The sequence below is a fragment of the Adiantum capillus-veneris genome, chromosome 26 (assembly GCF_014529385.1).
Source record: "Adiantum capillus-veneris isolate H3 chromosome 26, ASM1452938v2, whole genome shotgun sequence".
NCBI lineage: Eukaryota > Viridiplantae > Streptophyta > Polypodiopsida > Polypodiales > Pteridaceae > Adiantum > Adiantum capillus-veneris.
Window position 1 is genome coordinate 30,031,965 of NC_140956.1, and position 16,693 is coordinate 30,048,657.

Below are 16,693 nucleotides of genomic sequence, written 5' to 3' on the forward strand. Positions count from 1 at the left end.
CGTTCTTAGAGATGGATTCTACCATCTTCAACCCCATAACAAAGGATTTTCTTGCCCGTCACATCGCCTACCAAAGAACATTGATGAACAATCCTTTCAAGGGATCGGAAGCCCAAGCAGAGATTGAGGTCCGAGCTGAGAAATTTAGACACCTCACAAAGACGCTAGAAAAAATGACATTTGATTACTAGGGACTCCATTCCATCAATCTGAAGATAGCTGTGCCAAATACAAAACCAGAGACAAAGATGAAGACCAAGATAGAACTTGCACGAGGATGTGCAACGACTAGGAAGGGGGGAATGTTGGCAGATGGACTAGACATGTGCCCTCCTAGTAGATTTCTTCTTCAAGCGCCCTAAAATTTTGATGTTCCATCATTAATTTTTTTAAAAAAACTTGTAATTATTTTGAGAGTGTCTGGGTTTAATTAGATAAAGTCTACATCAGCTTATGCCAACTCCGAGTTGTAAATTCTTTGAATGAGTCTAATCCTTGTAAAGCCAACAACCCCTGGCCAAAAATCCTCCTCCTCTCTATTTCCCTTGGCATCCAAGTTGATGCATGGCTTCACCGCATCCACAAAATTTGGCTCATTAGAGAGGGGGGTTTATGCATTGGAATAGGAACCTTGGCTTGCATGGCTTGGAAATCTTCCTCGGTCACATGCAACTTCTTTGCTAACCAGAACCTCCGCAACAAAAGTGCAATAATGTGAGTAAATAGAGTTATTGAGTGGTAGGAGATTGCTTTCAAGGGCATCTGGCATGTGGTCTAGGGGAAATTGGTTGCTGGTGCATAGCACACTCAGACACTCATCCATGCATAAGCCAAGTGATTTTCATGCAAAAAAAGAAACTCCTCCCCATACACTACCACTGACGATAAGCAACGAGTCTCTATTTCTGGGATTGCATCATGCATCAATGATGCATCCTCTAGAGTGTCACTAGTGCTAGCCACAATGATGGGTTTTTCAACCACTTCCTCAAGCCACCTAGGGTACTCTAGTTGAAGTGCCTGATTTTTTGCTAAAGGGTTTATGGGGACACCCTCCTTCTCCTTGGCATCCTTGATGATGAACCCAACCTGAAGGTGTGGCAATCACACGTATTCCAGATCAGGTTCCTCATTGACAAGAAAGACGAGTGTAGCCAAAAGAGAAAGATACTCCACCCCAATTGGTTCTTCTTCAGCACTAGCACCCCGAGGGCCTACTCATCCAAGAAATGGTCTGCATAAGTGGCAATTTCTTGGATCCATCTTAATCGCTTGAAGAATGGGTGATCACCTGTGTGGATGTAGTACAAGAGATTGCAAGGCACCCAGATCTCTGCATGTGGGGGGATAGTTACAACATATTTTATGATGTGCTCCTCCATGAATGCTAAAATCTTGACAAATGCATCCATGTGGAAGGCAATTCAGGTGTCAAGGTCGGGGAGATGAAAGAAAAAGGTGTGAAGTTGCAACTTTCTCTTGTAGTTGGTGTCTTGAAGGAGGAGGGTGAAGTATGACAAAGGGGTGGATGTGCGTGAAAATTCAGGGGCTATTGAGGCATCCATATCTAGCTCGGAGTGTCAACAAAAGCTGAAAGAGCTCAAGGGTTGCAAAAGTGAAAAGTTAGAATGAGTTATCGAGCCCCCCCTTAAATAATGTTGGAGTTTTTTAAAGAAGGCACTTTCCCCCCAAAAAAGGCGCTTTAACAAAGGGCACTTGTTCCAAAAATGGACTTTCTTCTCATTGTGACCCGTAGATTTCAATAAAAGTAAAATGGTACTGAAACAAGTTGTACACAAGATCGCTATTATAGAACAAAAATTTATATTCAAATTCCAAAATTTTCCAAAGCTAAGCAAATTGATTACAAAGGGGATTTTTTCCAAAAATATAAAGCTATATCAGTGATATCATAGTTCCATCCATACCCCAATCATCTTGGACCTTCATTTTGTCTTCCATTCTCTTCCCAATCTGCAAACATTCAACAGTAGGATGTGTGTAGAAATTAGTCACTTTTTTTGTGTTGTGCAACCACTTTCACTGTAGAGAAGGGTTTTAGGACAGACTTAGATTCTCTCTCGTGTGGTGCAGTTGTCTATCTCTCACCACAGGGCTAAGTTTAGGGTTTAGTGGTCGACTCGTGGTGTGCAGTAGGCATGATGCTACACCTCTCACTCCAGAGTGGCCTATAGGTTGCTCAATTTTAGATCAGCTCAAATTATCCTTTGTTTCACGTACACACAAGAGTTTCTATTCGTCAAACAGAGAGTGGAGAGATGCATAGTATGCCCTCTTCATCTTTGTGTGACGCACTGGTTACTCTTGTGTTTTGAACTCCAAAGACACGTCATTGTTCATCTTCACTAGATGACTTGGTGTTGTCTTGGATGTAGATACATACAATATTTGGCATGCATCTGAGATTGTTAAGTTGTTTGTTGATGTTTGTGTTGTGAGTTCCACACACTTCATTAAGGAGTGGATTAAGTCACATCATGGTTCTTACTACATAAAAATATGAGGGATACGTTTTTCTACATAAGAGTGGAGAGGTTCATACGTATGCCCGCTTCATCTTAGCATGACACGCCTTGTATTTTCTGATCTGTAGATATGCCACTTATCAGTAGATGATTTGATGTTGTCTTGGATGGAAATATGTACGATGTTTGACCACAATCCAAGAGTTTTAAATTGTCCACTCATGGTTGTGTTGTGCATTCCACACACTTCATCAAGGATTAGATTCATTAAACTATCAATCAACATTACAACAACTTCTAGGACTTGTGTCGAGTGTACCTCACACCAGCTAGGTTGTTCACATTTACGCTCCAATCATTTACGTGTATTATGTAGCACACATAATAGGGTTCAATTCTTGTGATGAGCGTACCTCACAGTCCTAGCCTGTTCACCTCTCTCCATCTCTCTCTTTGTGTAGTCTCCTCTCTATTGTACAATGTATGTATTGCATTGTAATATATCGTCGTTTGCTATGAATTACGTCAATTGTGTATGAAATCTGGATTAACAAACATGACACAAATTTGATAGTTTTTCCTCTTCTCTGAGAACATTTATGTTATAAAATTATATCTTGCAGATATGGCGTATATTAAGCTGGCGAAACATCATCGAAAATTCGTCTTCGAAGTGATAATACGTCACTTTTACGCATGTCAGAGCTTGAGCTTCGTCGTTGCCTAAACCCTTCGACTCCGACACAGTACTACCAGTTTACCAAGGCTTTATTGAAGTCTGTCTTTGAGCAGCTTCAACACGCATTTACGCCCCACAATGCATTTGACATATCTTTAAGGACCTTAGATTCATTATCGAACATGGTCAAGAAGTCTATTAAATAGATTGTGAAGATTTTTCAGGATCTACGAAACCCTGAAATAATTACTTTTCCAAGAGTAGCTACTCGCATACAACTTGTGCAACAATTGTGTACTGAGTTCAAGAGCAAGGGAAAGCTGGAAAGAACAGCAAAGTGCACGAGAGTGGAAATCAACTCTTTCGATGCTACTACAGAGCCAGAGACAACGATTAGAGTAGAGACTGCTGCTAGTGCCACTCTCGCACTCGATCAGTCTCAGCTCCCCCGTGTGTTATATCTTTTGCCAAAAATTTTAGTCTTCAACATATAGGCTCTGCAACTGGGAGAAGGGAGATGGGCAAATGTGAAGTGTGTAGGTGTCACACACCCTGCCTTTAAAGAGCCAATGTATGTGGAAAAAATCTTCAAAGTCCACTTGCATGGACCCAAAGTGGATGAGCAAGTCAAGGACAAAGCCACACCTTTGGACATTGCCATGGTCCACCACATAGAGCGTCCAATGCTCATTTCACGTTTTTGGAATGGCAGCCATGTAGAGCAGTGGATAAGAGAGTGCACTGCAGATGGCATAATCGTGAATGGCAGTCAACCTGCCATTCACGATTATGTAACCACGTAAGGAACAATAGAGTTGTTCCAAAAAAACATTTTGCAGATAATAAACGCTCTTCTTCAGACCCTGAAGTATCTACATGCGCACGACTATCTCCACACTGATCTTCACTCTCGCAACATGATGCTTAGATGGCATAATCGTGAATGGCAGTCAACCTGCCATTCACGATTATGTAACCACGTAAGGAACGGTAGAGTTGTTCCAAAATAACATTTTGCAGATAATAAACGCTCTTCTTCAGACCCGGAAGTATCTACATGCACACGACTATCTCCACAATGATCTTCACTCTCGCAACATGATGCTTCAATTTGGATAGAAGGGGGTCTATGCAGGCATTGTGGATTAGGGGTCATGTACAAAGACCAAAACAACGACATCCTTTCCTCCTCTCCACAAAAATGAAAGTCCACGTCTCTTCTTTATTTCACAAGTTCGGTCAGGCTGACAGATGCAGTGGAGGCATGGTCGTGAAGCTGTCAGGGGAAGAAAGATGGCATCTGCAAGGCACTCTCACCTCGTCGACACAACGAGCAAGAAGGTGCTCGAGAACGAGAAGGGCTTCTGACATCCCACTACGTAGAGCCTAGACTCTTCAGGGTAGCTTCGTAGCTAGTGCGAGGTATGAGAGAGCAACGACTGACAGTTGACCTGGCAGTTGACTTGGCGACGAGGGGACCTGGCGACAAATTTGTTGAGATGTCGAGCTCTACACCTTGAGCTGGCATCCACTACGGGTCTTGGCCGCTTACAGCATTTACTCACTGGCGCGTTAGGTGACCGACACGGAGGATCTCTGCCAGTGATTCTACAACTGGACTACACTTATAGTGCCAGCCTAGTACGCTTCTAGCGAGTTCACACTTAGTGACCGCATGTACATATGTGCTACTTTTCAGCTTTAGCACTTAGTCATTTTGTACTCTCTTTTCTGTGAAGAAGAAGAAGAAGCTTTCCATCTCTGTGTGCTTTGTGCTTGTCTTGTGTAGCTCTCTTGCATCCTCATTCTTTACATGGTATCAGAGCCTGGTGCAGGCAAGAGAGGCTAAGAGAACAAGAGCATCACAATCCCTTCGTTCGCAATCCACGAGCAGATGCCGAAGGCGCCTCGCGCAGCGAAATTTTTTTTAGGGGTTTTTCGCACAAGTTTCTGAACAGGTCTCCAAAGTGCAGTATACAGAGATTTACTGTACAAGTACAGTGGTTGTATGTACGCTTGATTGTGGACACTCGTTGAGTGTAGAAAGCGTTACAGGTACCACGATAGCAGGTTCAGCAGATTTGCAGGTTTTTGCAGATTGTCGCTATTTTGTCTTAGTGCTTCAAGATGTCTGACGGTTTCAGTCAGATTGTTACTGAGAAGCTTGAGAAAAATAACTACCCTGCATGGAAGTTCAGAATAACAAATTTCCTAAAAGGAAAAGGTTATTGGGACTATGTAGAAGGAGACAATGAAAAGGAACCTGAGATTCCCGAGGCAAATGCTACAGCAAAACAAAGGAAAGCTTTGAGAGACTGGCAGCAAGGCCAGAGCAAAGTGATGTATTGGCTTTCTATGAGCATCACAGATGGCATGATGGGCTATCTACAGGATGCTGAAACCCCCGCCATTGCATGGAGAAACTTAGGCAGAGTGTTCGAGGTGAACACCAAGGCCAGGAAGCTTCAACTAAAGTCGGAGCTAAATCAGGTTAAGAGGAACAACCTCTCAATCAATGATTATGCCTTGAAGATCAAGAGTATCATTGAGGCTCTTGGATCTATTAAAGTCTCAGTGGAAGATGATGACATTGTCCGTGCATGCTTGGATGGTCTAGGAGATGAGTATGTACATTTTAGGTCTTCCATGAATACAAGAGACGACATCCCCGTGTTCCAAGATTTGATTTCTATGCTTATTCTTGAGGAGAAGAACCTTGACACATCTTCTTCTCATGGCAGAAATAATTCTGAACAGGCCTTCTATTCTAACTCCAACAGAGGTAGAGGTAGAGGTCGTGGTCGAGGCCCAAGGGGTTGCAGGGGCCAATTTCTGGAAGGTCAATCAAATCAAAACAATACAGGTGGTAGGGGAAACCAGTCTCAAGGCAGGGGGAGTCAAAGAGGTCGTGGTGTAGGATCAAGCAGGCAGCAACATACTCCAGATAGTAGAGAATGTTGGACTTGTGGTGAAAGAGGTCACATGTCACGTGACTGTCCAAAGGGAAAAGCAAGTAGAAAGAGAGAACAGGGCAACTATGCATCTACTAGCAAAGATGCAGATGACAGCAAAAACGAGCGCATGTTTGTTATGCAACATGTAATGAATACAATGACTACAGAGAATTCCACCCAAGATGATGTTTGGTATGTGGATTCAGGAGCCTCTAATCACATGACGTCTCGTGGAGAGTGGTTTAGAGATATGCGCAAACCAGATGTGTCAGGCTATGTGCAGACAGGAGATGACACAGCTCACCCCATTGCTCATGTAGGGGACATACCTCTAAATACGAAGAGTGGGAAATCAAAGTACTTAGCAGATGTACTTCATGTCCCAAACATTACAAAGAATCTTGTTTCTGTTGGACAAATGGTTGAGCAGGGTTTGCAGGTTCGCTTCAATCCAAATGGCTGTTATGTAGAAGATTTCCAGAATGGCTGTAAGCTGATCACAGAGGGCAAATGTGTGGGCAGAATGTTTACGCTGAATGTAGACATGCCTGAGGTAAAAGCTGCATTATTTGCACAGGGCACAGGTGTTGTGGCTGATGTTGACATTTGGCACAAACGCATTGGCCATGTCAATGAGCAGAGATTGCGCAGCATGCAATCAAAACAGATTGTAAAAGGTTTGCCCAAATTCAAGGTGGATGGTATGCATAAAGTGTGTGCAGCATGCCAATTTGGAAAACAGTCAAAGGGCTCATTTCCACATGAGCGCAATGTATGTAAAAAGCCACTTGAGGTGGTGCACACAGATGTTTGGGGTCCAACCGATACTGCAAGTATACATGGTTGCAGGTATTATGTCTCTTTCATTGATGACCATACAAGGAAAGTATGGGTCTACTTCATGCGTAACAAAAGTGAAGTGTTTGGTCACTTTCAAGACTTCAAAGTCATGATTGAGAAGGAGACAGATATGCAAATCAAGACATTGAGGTCAGATGGAGGGGGAGAGTACTTCTCCAATGATTTTTCAGATTTTCTGCGAATGCATGGTATACGCAGGCAGTTTACATGCAGATATACTCCACAACAGAATGGGGTCGCAGAAAGGAAAAACAGGCACATTGCAGAGGTTGCACGTGCATTGATGAATGAGAAGAACATGCCTCATCATTTCTGGGCTGAAGCCATAAATACAGCTGTGTACATTATGAACAGGACACCTACAGCTGCGGTGCATGATGTAACACCTGAGGAAAAGTTTACAGGTACAAAGCCTAATTTGGCACACTTGAAAGTGTTTGGCTGCATAGCTTACGTGCATGTACCAGATGAGTTGCGTAGGAAATTGGATCCTAAAGCAGAGAAATGTATTCTTGTGGGATATTCCCTTGAACAAAAGGGGTACAGGTGCTACAATCCTACTACACGAGAATTACGAGTGAGCAGAGATGTAGTCTTTGATGAGATGAGCAGCTGGTACAGTAATGCACATGGCACTATTGGGGCTGATGTAAAAGATGATGTGGTTGTACAAAATGTGAGGCCACAGTCACAGGTTTTGAGTGGACCACAAGAGTCCTCTTCTCGTGGCTCTGTTGCGAAACCATGGAATGGTAGACTACGTACGCAGGTTACTCCACCAACAGGTACAGGGAATGTATCACGAAAAGGAAAGGAAAAGGTTGATGAACCTCCCTTTATGGCTGATGCATCATCAGGTTTTTCACATGTAGACATGGATTCAGATGGTTCTGAACAAAGTCTTGATGAGGAATTTGGAATTCCGGCTGTCAGGACACCTGGTGTTAGGAAAGTACAAGAAGATGCTAGAGGGCAAAGGAGTGACCCAGGACCGCGCAGATCTAATAGAGTCAGAAATCCAGTTCAGAAATTGACTTATGATGGGTATCTAGCGCATCACCAAGCCTACATGGCTAAGGTGATACAGGATGTGGAGCCCACATGTTTTGAGGATGCAGTTGGAAATGTGCATTGGGATGATGCAATGAATGAAGAGATGGCTGCATTGAAAGCAAACGACACATGGGAGTTGGTGCCATTGCCAAGTGGCAAGAAAGCTATTGGCTGTAAATGGGTGTATAAAACCAAGCATAAGGCTGATGGTAACATTGAGCGTCACAAGGCAAGGCTGGTCGCAAAGGGTTATGCACAGACGTATGGCATAGACTATGAGGAGACCTTTGCTCCAGTGGCAAAGATGACGACTGTGAGAGCTGTCATAGCAGTGGCTGCATCTAGAGGATGGATTATGCATCAAATGGATGTAAAGAATGCCTTCTTGAATGGTGAGTTGCAAGAGGAAGTGTATATGGATCAGCCACCTGGTTATGTCGATCCAGGTTACCCAGATTATGTATGCAGACTTCTCAAAGCTTTGTATGGTTTGAAGCAGGGCTCTAGAGCATGGTATGACAGGATTGCCAAGTATCTTGTCAGTATTGGTTTTAGGAGAGCTCATGCTGATCATTCACTCTATGTACGTGAGAGTGATGTGGGGATTGTGGTCATTACCATATATGTAGATGACCTTATTATTGTTGGTGACAATGCTATGGAGATTGACCATGTGAAGGGTCTTCTCAAACAGGAGTTTGAAATGAAAGATTTAGGCGAGTTGCGCTACTTTCTTGGCATTGAGGTGATCAGGACTCCAGAGGGTGTATGGCTATCACAGAGACAGTATGCTTTGGACATGTTGTCAAAGTATGGTATGGATGATTGTAAGCCAATTTCTATTCCCTTGGATGTGAATGCAAAGCTGAGTGCAGAGAAGGGTGATGTTGTTGAGGATGTCAACATGTACAGGAAGATTGTGGGTAGTCTAATCTACTTGACTATCACGAGGCCAGACTTGAGCTACACAGTAGGCTTGGAGAGTCAGTTCATGCAGCTTTCGAGAAAGCCACATTTGGATGGAGTACGACGCACACTTAGGTATGTGCAAGGTACTCTTGACTACGCATTGTTCTATCCAGCAGATGCACCATTAGCATTGTATGGGTATACAGATGCAGATTGGGCAGGTAGCATTGTTGATAGGAGATCTACGAGTGGCTTCATGTTCTCTTTTGGTAGTGCTGCTGTTACTTGGAGCAGCAAAAAGCAGCCTACGGTTGCTTTATCGAGCACAGAGGCCGAGTACAGAGGTGCAGCAGTTGCGGTGTGCGAGGTAGCTTGGCTACGCACATTACTTGAGGACTTGGTAGTGCAGGTGGACCAGCAGATTTTCATCCATTGTGACAACCTCAGCAGCATGCAGTTGGCTAGGAACCCAGTGTTCCATGCCAGGACCAAACACATAGAGGTCCATTACCACTACGTTCGAGAGCGAGTGTTGGCGGGCGACATCGACTTGGTCTACGTCAGCACAGAGGAGCAGATAGCGGATATCTTTACCAAGGCCCTCGGAGCTGAGAAGCTTCGACGTTTCCGGACTATGCTTGGACTTTGCAACATGCAGAGCTCGAGGGGGAGTGTTGAGATGTCGAGCTCTACACCTTGAGCTGGCATCCACTACGGGTCTTGGCCGCTTACGGCATTTACTCACTGGCACGTTAGGTGACTGACACGAAGGATCTCTGCCAGTGATTCTACAGCTGGACTACACTTATAGTGCCAGCCTAGTACGCTTCTAGCGAGTTCACACTTAGTGACCGCATGTACATATGTGCTACTTTTCAGCTTTAGCACTTAGTCATTTTGTACTCTCTTTTCTGTGAAGAAGAAGAAGAAGCTTTCCATCTCTGTGTGCTTTGTGCTTGTCTTGTGTAGCTCTCTTGCATCCTCATTCTTTACAAAATTGAGAAGGTCGTGCATCATCAGGTGGACGGGGTAGGCGTAGACCTTCGTCTATACCTGACATGGGGTTAGAGTAAGGGGATCTACGGCCGAGCGCTTTTTCGACGCGGGGGGGGGGGGGGGGGGGGGGGGGGGGGGGGGAAGCTTTTATAGTGTAGTCGTCGCTATTATTCAACTAGTCGCGATAGGTGGGTTGGATAGGGAGCGCTAGTCCTGAATGGGACGTCGGGCGTTCGAGTCACGACGTGATGGCGGGGGGCCTAATAATATTTGCCTCATAGAGATGAAATCAACGGTGGATTGAATCTCTGCCGTAGATCCCTCAACTTTCGCCCGTGGCCTGGCCTCTATAGAGGACATGCATCCTTAGAGGGAGTTTGACAGAGGCAAAACTCCTACTTTTTTAAAATTATACGCATCACCATACGATCAGGCAGAACTGGGCGAGATGGTTAACACCGATGAATTTTGCCAGCGTCTATGTACAGGAGCACAAATCCCATGAAGTTTTAACTGCGTCGCCTCACCAATGTAGGAGATGAAGGGGGAATCTGACATAATAGATCAGAGTAGAGCGAATACACAAGGAGTTGAGGCGTAAGTAATTCTGGGATGCATTTTAAAGCATAATCAGTATGTAATAACGATTTTGGAAAATTCCTTTAAACAAGAATCTAGGAGATGCTGTTGACAATTATAGCGGCTGCCTTCACAGATGCACCATTGCAAGCATGCATGCATGCAACATCCTGTAGTAGGTGCTCTCTCCTCTCTCTCTCTCTCTCTCTCTCTCTCTCTCTCTCCACTCGCCAACCTAGCTTCCGGAGCTGTGTCCATCATTTGTCTCTCAATTCAATCTGCCTTGGCTCCGTGACAGAGGCAAACCACTTTAGTTGACGATACACGGCGGATAGGAGTCAGGATAAGCTCCGAAGAGGAGACCGATGCTTGCGCCATGAGGAGGGGGAGAGAGAGAGTTGCAATGGACGTTGCGAGAGACCTGCATGCTCTGCCTCTTTGTTTTTCTCCAACACACGTAAGGCCTGCGCCTCGTCCTTGCTCACTTGACCGAGCGAGATTCAAAGCATCTTTCTCCTATTGGATTTTATTTTGAAAGCTCCCAGTATCAATAAGTGTGACAAATATTTGAAGTGCTTAAATGAAAGGAATCTACAGCGTGACAAGTTTTTGAAGTGCTTAATTGAAAGGAATCTATTGAGATGCTTCCATGGGTTTCAAGAGAAAAAACTAGTGAATGGCAGGTGAGAGAGAGAGAGAGAGAGAGAGAGAGAGAACATGTCTCGGCCATGTGGAAAAGACAGAGAGAGTACTGTGCACGGTTGATCAGGTGTGGTCTGCCAACCACACGACTAAAGAACATCGGGTCTTTAATGAAGACCTCGTTATGGGATCGACAACATAGGTGACACATGCGCATCTCGAGGGCGATCGACGACCAACAAAAATACGGGGTCAACGTCCGTTCGATGATTCGAACCCACAGCCTAGGCCATGACAGTGAGATGAACTAACCACGCAGGCTCATGCATTTCGTTGCTATCAAAGCGCAAAATAAACCTTATATGGTAAACTCACGCAGGCAAAAGTAAACTCGGACTCGTCTGTTTAAAATCGGACGGCCGAATTTACCTCTGCTTTTGTGCGCACACTCCCTTGCCATGGATCCCATGACGGGGTCTTCATTGAAGACCCCGTGTTACTTAGTCCTGAGGGCCTGCCAATGGTGGATTCCTTTTTGTATGTGGCGATCATCTTGATGGTGTGATCGCGAGCTGGAATGGGTGCAGTCCCAATGCTGCCTTGCCCTGTGATTTTGGAACCATACCAACTCATGGAGCCGGGCCATATCTCTCTCTCTCTCTCTCTCTCTCTCTCTCTCTCTCTAGTCTGTCTGCGCACAAATCTAGATTTTCATTAGATGCTTAAAGAACATGAATCAAACTAGAGAAAGAGACATGTGAGGGCCGAGGCACAAAAGAAGAGAGATGGGGCGATGGCGATCATGCATCAAGCCAGAGAGTGCGACATCGAGCTCGTTCCGCGGCAGAAAGGCGTGTTGAAGATGAGGGGGGACGACTGCGAAGGACTGTTGATCTGCAAACTAGCGCGGGCAACAGACCGAGTGGTGGTTTTGGGGGGGTGGGGGGGGAGAGAGACAGAAAAGAGAGAGAGATCAGAGATGCAATGTGTTTCCACTGGTGAGGTGAAAACGGGCATAAAGAGAAGTTTTTGCTCTGCATGATCGGGGCAACGCGCAAATAGGGATGGAAGAGTGTCATTGGGTCGTTCATGTTGCACTGTGAGACTAGCTACAAGGCATTTCTTGTATGGGGGTGAAGGGCCTTGGGTGAGAGGTATGGGGTGTTGTGAAGGTAGCGGGGTAGGCCTGCACAGAGGATTGAAGCCAGACAGACGTAGAGAGGTATTCTACAGTAAGGAATTTCTTGCTGTTGAACGGAAGGCGGACAAGGAGGAAAAGATCGTAGGCTTGCCTAGGAGTGTAGCTATGGAGCAGCGCGCTGTGGAACCAGAGAAGGGGAAGAGGTTGCGATCGTTTGGGGACCCGACTGCAACCTGTCCTGATCTCTCTCTCTCTCTCTCTCTCTCTCTCTATAGTTTGTCAACCTGCTAGAGCAGACGGGGTGGAGGGGGACATGAGAAAGTGCAGGCGATTGGTTAAGGAGTTTTAGACCAATTGCCACCTAGGCCCTTTTCATTGATTTGCTAGATTGAACTAGCAAATCTATAACAAAAATAGAGGATGCAACTGGCAAAAGTGAGGCCTTGCTATATAGGCCTTCCTGCAAGATCGCTATATAATAATTTAATGTTTTTGTTAGATGGATCTAGCAAAATCGGGTTGTTTTTTGGCATGGCAAAGAAAAGCCCTAGTATTGGGTCAGCTTAGGCGTACTTTAACTGATGCAAGTAGCTTTTGTACTTACTTTAACTGATGCAAGTAGCTTTTGTACTTTAACTGATGCAAGTAGCAAAAGCGAGGCCTTGCTATGTATTTGCTAGATAAAAGTGAGGCCTTCCTACAAGATCCCTATATAGTAATGTAATGTTTTTGCTAGATGAATCTAACAAAATGGGATTGCTTTTTGGCATGCTAAAGAAAGATCCTAGTATTGGGTCAGCTTAGGGGCACTTTAACTAATGGCGTCCATGTGGACGGCCATTATTTTTTTAGGCCTTTGGGAGAAGGCGTGCGAGAGTAGGTTGTTGTAGGGAACTCGTGAGGCTTGGGCTGAGACTCGACGGCTCAAGGCAGAATTTTGCACGACTGCACCTTGAAGGACGCAGAAGTCAAGTCTGCCTGCAATAGCGCGTGCGAGCTTGATGTCTCCTTGCGTGTTGCATCACCTCACGTTTTGTGCAAGCACTTCACTAAATGCACCTTATCTTCCTCCTGCAGACCCTCATCTGGTTTCGAGTTTACAGACCCTCATGTGCAAATCCAATCACGCAAGTCTGCCTGCAATGGCGCGTGCGAGCTTGACGTCTCCTTGCGTGTCGCGTCACCTCATGTTTTGTGCAAGCACTTCACTAAATGCACCTTATCTCCCCCTAATCCGATCACGCATGCAAGTTAGATATGGAGAGGAAGAGAATGACACGATTGCCTCAAAGAGAGAGAGAAAGAGAGAGAGAGAGAGAGAGAGAGAGAGAGAGAGAGAGAGAGAGAGAGAGGTGTGGTCACTCGCCTGTGTGCGTGGTTGTGTGTGTGTGTGTGTGTGTGTGTGTGTGTGTGTGTGTGTGTGAGAGAGAGAGAGAGAGAGAGAGAGAGAGAGAGAGAGAGACTATCATCTGGTTTCGAGCTTATAGAGCATCTCCAAATCCCCGCTCTAAAGATCACGCGTCAGATATGGAGAGGAAGAGAAAGACGAGAGAGAGAGAGAGAGAGAGAGAGAGAGAGAGAGAGACTATCGGTGTTGGGAAAAAATCATTTTTCGAAACAAGAAAAATTCCTTTCCTTGAGTTTGCCAAAAGGACATTTTAGAAAATTAGTATTTTTGCATGGATAGTGTCTTGGCCAATGTTCAGGGAAAATCTTTTTCCAAACATATAAAATTCCTCCTTGAATTTGCCAAGAGGAAATTTTAGAAAATAAGGTAACTTTTTTAAGGTTTTTACACTGTTTTTCTCTATTTAGAGGTGGAATTCCTCCTTTTTCCCTTGCCCTAAACAGGCATTTTTGAAATTGAAAACAGTACGATATTAAGCTGAGACACATGTTCATGCTCATGCAAAAACATGTAGTTTTGAGCACCATGTTGAAACATGTATTTTTGAACACCATACAAATAGCGAAAGGACGAGCCTAAAATTTCCAAGCATACAAAGCTTCTTTCCCTTTCAAACTTTCTTTCCTTGATTTTGTGAAGAGGAAATATTTATTAAAATCTAGCCTTTCTTCGTGGCTATTCAAACTACTTTTGTCGATTTTTGGGCAAAATTTCTTCTTTTGATCGTGCCCCAGTATCCGAGAAAAATGTGCCTCAGCTTATTATCGTGCCATTTTCAATCTCAAAAAATGCCGGTTCAGGCCAAGGGGAAAGGGAAAAATTCCGCTCCAAAACAGAAAAAAATAGTGTAAAAGCTCAAAAATTTAACTTGATTTTCTAAAATTTCCTCTTGGCAAATCCAAGGGAGGGAATTTTGTATGTTTGGAAAAGTGCTTTTCCCCAAACACTACAGTGCCCTCAACCGGCATTTTTTGAAATTGGAACTGACAGGCTATTAAGATGAGAAAACTTTCGCTCCAAAATAGACAAAGCTAGTGTAAAAACCTGAAAAATTAACTTGATTTTTTGAAAGTTCCTCTTTGGAAGTCCAAGAAAAGGAATTTTGTATGTTTGGAAAAAAAGCTTTTTTCCAAACACTATCGCGACCTCAATCGGCATTTTCGAGATTGAAACCGGCATGCTACGAAGATGAGGCACAATTCCCCATGAGCACTAGTTTTGGAAATCCTTCTCCTCCAAGTGCTCGGCAAAAATCATCTCATCCAGTATGCAAACTTCTTCTCGCTGAGTTTGTCAAGAGGAAATTTTAGGCTCGTCCTTTCGTTGTTTCTGTGGTGTTCAATGCATGAGCAGGGTGGGAACCCTAGACTACCAACACAAACTCTTGGATCTAACTCAACTTGGCACCTTAAATTGCACAGTCTATGCAGAAGAAGAGTATGAATAGATAAAGTGGAGGTACCCTTTCTTATTTGTGTACCTTTGTCCACTAGTTCATTAATGCCTTTGAATTTGATGTTCTCTTGCATGTGTCTAATATGTGTCAAATTCATTTATGTGTCAAATCCATTTAATAGCTCTGGTAGTAGATTAGCCTGAAGACTTAGTAAATGCTGAGAAAGAGAAGGGAGGATTGTAGTATATAAGTAGTGTTGGTGTTGCAAAAATTAGTTCAAGACTATCCCTCTCGATCTAGGATCCCTGTGACTTTGTGACTTTGTGAAGTATTATTTCTATGAACTTATTTATCCTTTAGCTAAAGAATGTTATTTTCTCTTTGCTTCTTTTGAACAAGTCAAGTAATAGTTGCGTGAACATTATTTACCATCATCCCTTAATATGGTTGCCTCTTTCTCCTCGTGAAACCCACTCGATGGACATTACGTTGGCTACGATGACAACCCGGAACCTATGTGCAATGAATCTAGGGACGTTCGCTCGATGGAGTTTGAAGATGGTGACTCAATAGCTTGATAACTTATAAAAAATACTTGATGTATGCTTGGCAATAATGCAATTTTTCTTTCTATAAACCCGATAGTAGCCTCATTCTTGATCATGTTCCTCCACTCCGCACGAGGAGCGCTTCGAGTCTGCCTAAGCTTGATGTTTTTTCTTCTCTTGGAGTGGGGCCCAAATCGCTCAAGCGTGTGAATCAAAGTGGTGCGGTTGCACGTGCACTTTTTAAGACTTACGAGGGGACAATAGAGCCAAGTAAGGCTTGCTTGCATCCCATAGATATTCTATTGTTGTGTCCAACCCTTACGAGTTTGGTTTTTTGTTGTGGCAGCCAACCTTTTTCTGGAGGGTCCATCGCCTGTGCAGCTGCAAAAAACAAGAGCATTGCAGAGGGTGCCAGACTAGATGGACATACTACTATTGAGTGTTACCATGGGGATGTGATTCCCGCTAGTTCATCTTCTCTTGCGCCTTATATTCTCACTAAAATACCTCTATTGCGCATTATTGACATCATTGAGACTTGCCTTTAGTTTGCATTCGAGGGGTGCATACTAAACTGATATGGGACTTACAAACAAAGCCAAGAAATTGTTAAGTATATGCGCTACCTTAAGGCAGACCTGTTGACCCATTCAACACTGACACCATCACTTGCATTGTTAGTGATCAATTTATTGCACAATTCATTGACACTCTTGCTATAGGAGACTTTGTGCACATTGAGAATGTGACTATGAAAAAAAAACTAAGTCATATGGTTGCACGTCTCCTTATGTACTATTCTTCAATGCTTCCACGGTTGTAGAAAAGACAAAGCCTTTTGAGGTCAACCTTAGTTTCTACCCATAGAGCAAAGTGCGTCAATTTTTGGATGAGGCACAGTCCTTGCATGCACATGGCATCCATACGCACTTTGGAATTGTAGCTTTTGTTGTTATATAGGGCCATGCTAGCACTTCAAAAGCTGGTCTTTCCCAAGGTGATCTTGTTGTTGCGAATGGGCCAGCAGCTGAGGATCGTGCC